The 5,546-nt window shown below is 38.4% G+C and overlaps 1 long non-coding RNA gene across 1 annotated transcript; it reads left to right on the top strand.

The window, feature by feature from the left end:
- Nucleotides 1–3,399: 3,399 nt before the first annotated feature.
- Nucleotides 3,400–5,220, top strand: LOC118563048. The gene is made up of 3 exons (XR_004930982.1): nucleotides 3,400–3,471; nucleotides 4,727–4,856; nucleotides 5,037–5,220. It is a non-coding gene; the product is annotated as an uncharacterized LOC118563048 (long non-coding RNA).
- Nucleotides 5,221–5,546: the final 326 nt, after the last annotated feature.

The following is a 5,546-nucleotide window of genomic DNA, read 5'->3' on the forward strand; positions in this document are numbered from 1 at the left end:
CATTTTGCTTTTGCATGGATTAAAATGTTTGATAAACTCTTAGCAAACCTCCAATGACATTGCAGTGCCAACTGCAATGTCAACTTCCAGAGTTCATCACACAGAGAGAAATTCTTGCATCAATTCATGTGTTAACTTTGCAGATACTGATTTTATGTCTGGAAATTTTCACAAAGTTCACACTTGTTTTGGTTATGGGGGCCATAGAAACATAATGGAATAACTTTTTCATCTTGTAAGGTTGGTAACAATGCTGGTCCGCAATTTATCCCATTGCCAACAAGGACACCAGGCAACCAACTTAACACGACAACTATACGGGCAAGTATTTACAATTCATTGCACATTTTTCCTAAGTATATCCCTCAGCTTTAGCAATGAAGCTGTGCTATAAACAGTCTGCCTGTGACTAGAATGACTTATCTGTTGCCTACAAGGACATGACACATGCTTTTTTTTGTGTGTGTGAGTGTTTGCATGTGGGGCACTAGGGTGGGAACGAGTGAATGTGACTGTGTACGTGGTTTTCTGTTAGGCTATTTGTCAGGTTGGGTTTGTACTGCCCCCTCTCCTGGGACATCTCAGGTCTCCACTAAGTGTGGAGCCCATCCTGCTCCCCTTCACCGGCTGGTGCCTTAGTCTGCTGTTATATTGGTGGTCCTCAGTATCCGGGGCTGGGTGCTTGGACCCCCCGTGGCTCTGTCGGGGCCCCCCGGTGGGGAGCGGGGCGCCCCTGGGTCCTTGGAGCCCATGGCTGGATCTGTTCTGTCGTAGCTGGCTGCCGGTGGAGCCCACGGGCTCGTCCCCGCAGCTCCCGGGGGCTTCAGCATCGTGGTTGTTGGGGGTTTCCTGGGGCCCATCTTTCCTCTTCCCTCGGGTGGGGGATGCAACTTTCCCTGTGTTGGACCCTCATGGGCATCTTTGCTCTGGGGGTTCCTTTGGGCACCTTGGGTTTTGGTTCCCCCCTGCTTCTGCCTCTTTGCTTGGGGGGGGGGGGGGGGTGAGGGGGTCTTTGGCTCCTCACAACCACTATTGAGCTTTTTTTATGCATAAACCTTACACACAGAAGTGCACTCTCACAAGCACCTACAGGTGCTAGGATTCAGGTACTTACAGATTCACTTCTACACAGAAAACCCATATTATTAACTTTAGCTGCCACTTTATAGATATCATATTAAATAATGCTGTATATTCTTCAGTGATGGTATCCAGCCGTTGGTTGTTTGTACCTGTAATACTTTATTTTGCTGTTCTTTTTATGTCTGTCTTTGCAGGTGTGGAAGCAGACTCAGAGGATATTATGTTGCTCTCTCCCCTTTCTCTCTTCTTTCTCTTTCACCTTTTCTCTCTTTTGGCATTTATTCTCATCTGTTTCTCTCCTTTTTCTCTTTTCTATCTTCCCATTTCTGTGTCCATTGAACATGGAATAGTCCCAGTATACATACTAATAAAGCTTTTTGCATATAAAAATCAAGCAGAGCACTATGGCAAATACAATAAGCCTCCACTTGTGACATTGCAGTGCCAACATTTGCTGTTCCATAGTTCATCACACAGAGAGGAATTCTTTCAGAAATTCATGTGTTAACTTTGTAGATTCTGATTTTATGTCTTAAAAATTTCAAGAAGCAAAGTTCACACTTGTTTTTGTTATGGGGGCCATATGGAATAACTTTTTCATCTTGTAAGGTTGGTAACAATGCTGGTCTGCAACCTCCTTCATTGCAAACAAGGACACCAGGCAACCAATTTGACACGACAACTGAAACACAGGCAAGTATTTACAACTTATTGCACAATTTACCTAAGTATATCCTTCAGCTTTAGCAATGAAGCTGTGCTATAAACAGTCTGTCTGTGACTAGGATGACTCATCTGTTGCCTACCAGGAGACTACACGTGAGTGACGAGGCTGAAATATTTTATCCTTTGATGTTATATGGAATCACTTTGTTAAAGGTGTCATTCATTATGTCCCTTTGCATTTCCAAATGTTGCCATTTTTTGTGTTCTTTTTATATATGACTATTTTAAGTATGAAGCAAAGGGACAATTGTAACTGCCTGTGTATGAGTTTGTACTCGCCTTTGGGACGTTCTGTACCTACTTTGAAAACTGATGATTTTAAAGTAAATTCTCTATAAATTGCTCCTAATTTACTGTAGGGAAAATATATGAACAGCTGGACACACAGTTCTCTCAGTTTAATAAGGAATCATAAACTCCCATACGTAATATGATCCAACTGCTCAAAATGGGCATCTTACAACTTGTAAAAACAAGGCAAAAAAAATAAACAATTCAGAAAGTAGCTTACACTTTAATCTATGTATGAGATTTTAGTATGTTTAATTATCTCAGTTATTAAAAATACATAATCATCAAAATGATAAAGTGGAATAAATTAATAAAGTTCAGGGATTTTAATTAGTTGTTTTAAAGGAGTGAAAAACAGAAAGTATGAATAAATTGCACCGATAGTGCAATGTTCTTTTCAGGCTCAAAATGGATGACATAAGTAGGACGAACGCTTGGCATATATTGTTTTATTTGAAGATGGCTATAAGTGTATGGTTTTTGTGGGTTTTTTGTGTTTTTTTTATAATCATAGTTGGTGACTAGACCTCTTTAATTTTACCCAACTGGCCCAAACGAGAATCTCACAACCAACTAAAAATAAGGCATAATATAAAACGGCCAGGGAATATATTACAAATTAATCAATGCATGAGATTTTTGGATGTTTATCTCAGTAATTATTCAAAATACATTACCATCAAAAGGTTTAAGAAAAAACTAATACTAATAGTTAAGTACAGGGGCTAGAGTTTTTAAGTGTACAAAACAGAAGGTATGGATGAATGCGTTGATATGAATATTTTAATTTGGCAAAGGGGTAATAGCCTGGGGCCTTTGGTTGCTAAACTGTAGTTTTATTTTTATTCAACTTTATTAAACCTTTATTTAATCAGGAAAATCTCTGTTCATTAAGATTAAGAATTTTCTTTTCAAGGGAGACCTGGCAAAAAACCATCAAACAAATAAGAAACGGTTACAAAACATTACATGTAAAACATCTTATACAAATAACATTCACAAACACAATTCTTTTAAATGAAAACTGTCAAATGTTTCATCAGTAAGTTAAGATTACTGAAAATTTAAAGAAGTCATGTCTGAAGCCATTACTTTAGCTTTAAAATAATTCAAGGAGATCAAGCTTTCAAGCTGCAAGACATTTTGCAGAATGTACCATGCTGTGGAGCCTAGGTAGTAAAAAGCCTTTTTTCCAAGTTAGCTGTGAACATTTAGGACAGAGAACAAATATTGGTCATTCAAATGCAAAGAGTATTGCTTGTTGCTGTTTTGTATTATCATTCCACACAAATAGATAAAAATTATGTACTGATTTGCAGCATGGACTGATGTATCGAGGGATCTCCAACTTAAAGGATTATCTGAAACACAGTAAGTAGACTATTACATCTTGATGTTTTCTTAAATATATAAAATATTTTTAGAATATAGAAAAGAATACAATAGAGCTACACAGTGGAGTAGTTGCAAGCACTGGTGATTTGCATCAAGAAAGTCATGGTTTATGGCATCTTTCTTCATATAGATTAGATGTTCTCCTTGTGTTTATATGTGTTTTCTACACATACTAAGGCTTCCTCCCAAGTCCAAGAGCACTCAGAGCAGTAACCCCCACTCCAGAGAATTGGCTCCACCAGATACCTGGAGAAACATCAGACATCTCAGTCCAGAAGAGCACAATCTTAGATCCTAAGAAGAACCCTCAAGCTCCCAGACCTCTGGTAGAAGCCCCAAGCTTAAGAGATGAAGAGCCACATAATCCACTCACAGTAGTGCTACACTTGTGAAAGCAATTCTGTTGGGCTTCCACTTGGGAATCAGACAAGAATTCTGAGGACACACAAAAATATTTTAAAAATATTATGTAAATTTGTGAAATAAGTATCCGCCAGCTGTTGTTCCTGGCTCACGATTATTGTCTTTAGGTTATTATTATTAAGTTTTAATCCACTGGTTTAAAACTTGAGGGGACCTGTCCTTCCAAGCTCTAGCCCCCAGACTGTGGAGTGCCCTGCCCCTGTCTCGCCGTGTGGCCGACTCTGCTGAATCCTTTAAAAAAGCAGCTATAGACACTTTTATTTAGACAAGAGTTTACTTAAACGTACGTATTTTTGGATGTTATCCTTGTAAGCTGTTCTTCTGCTATTTCTATTTAATATTTATTACATTCTGTAAAGCACTGTTTGATTTTTATCTGTGAAAGGTGCTATGTTAATAACGTTTACACACTTACTTATTATGCATGTTCTTCCAATAGTCAACTTTTAAGCAGATTCTATTTGGAGGAAAGGTTGATGTGCTTGAAAAACACATGTTTGGCTTTTTTGTCCACTCAGTAGCTTTGTAATTAACATATGAATGTCTGATTCTACAAAAGGCAACTAAAAACCTAAAATTGCTACTTCAAGCACGGTTCAAAACACCATAGCTCAAATTTAATCATTCAAATCTAAGCCAAAACACCGTTTCAACCTGTAGTCTAAAATGTTGTTCTGCATGATTATAGCTCAATAACTGAGTAAATATTACCCTCTTTGATAATGGTGAGCGTAACTAGAGAAATAGTTTGCAATTGTATTTTTTGCTGGACTGAATATGTTTAAATTACTCAGATGTTATTTTTCAGGGTCATTACCAGTAAAGCTAAGCATCTGTACAAAGCAATCCAGAGGTACATCAAGCTAATGTCTACAAAAGGTGTACAGCTTGAGGGTCTCAACTCGGAGCTAAAAAGCATTGCTGGCAACTTAAACAAGGTAATGTTCCAGAATGCAATCACATGCAATAGAAACAAAGTAAATGCCTAAATATGCAAATCAGACTCTAGAGTACTCTCTAGAGTACACAACTGTTTTTCTTTTAGTGAACATCTATTTAGCTTGGGCTGAGCTCATTGTATCATGTTTTACTTTTTACTTTAATAATTTTACTTTAAGGTCTCTAAAGGAGCAAAGATAGCTGGCATAACTGGAGGTGCATCATCAGCAGCAGGAGGGGTGGCAGCGGCCGCCGGGGTGATTCTGGCCCCTTTCACAGCCGGAGCCTCACTGGCACTTACTGTTGTTGGAGCTGGTGTGGTTGCTGCTGGGGGTGTCACCGGTGCATCAGCAGCCATTGCACACAAGGTAACTTAAAACTGATTATTTTTCACTTATTCACACTTTATGTTTTCACTAGGTCTGGATCATACTAGAAAATCACGCAGATGTATATTTTTTTTAATGTTGGGCTTCAGTTAACCGAGTTTATTATAAACTTTGTCCTTGTACAAAGGAGCTTTATGGCAGACCCTCCTCCCAGCAACTTTTAGACATTATGACCATCACTTCTCCCAACAACCTCAATAGGTGTTTACATCTCTACTGTTTTGAAAATGTTTTTTTTTTCTTCTTGTAAATAGTCTTTTTTATGCATACATCTGTGTATACATCTTTACGATTGCCGAC

This window comes from Fundulus heteroclitus, chromosome 5, assembly GCF_011125445.2.
Source record: "Fundulus heteroclitus isolate FHET01 chromosome 5, MU-UCD_Fhet_4.1, whole genome shotgun sequence".
Taxonomy (NCBI): domain Eukaryota; kingdom Metazoa; phylum Chordata; class Actinopteri; order Cyprinodontiformes; family Fundulidae; genus Fundulus; species Fundulus heteroclitus.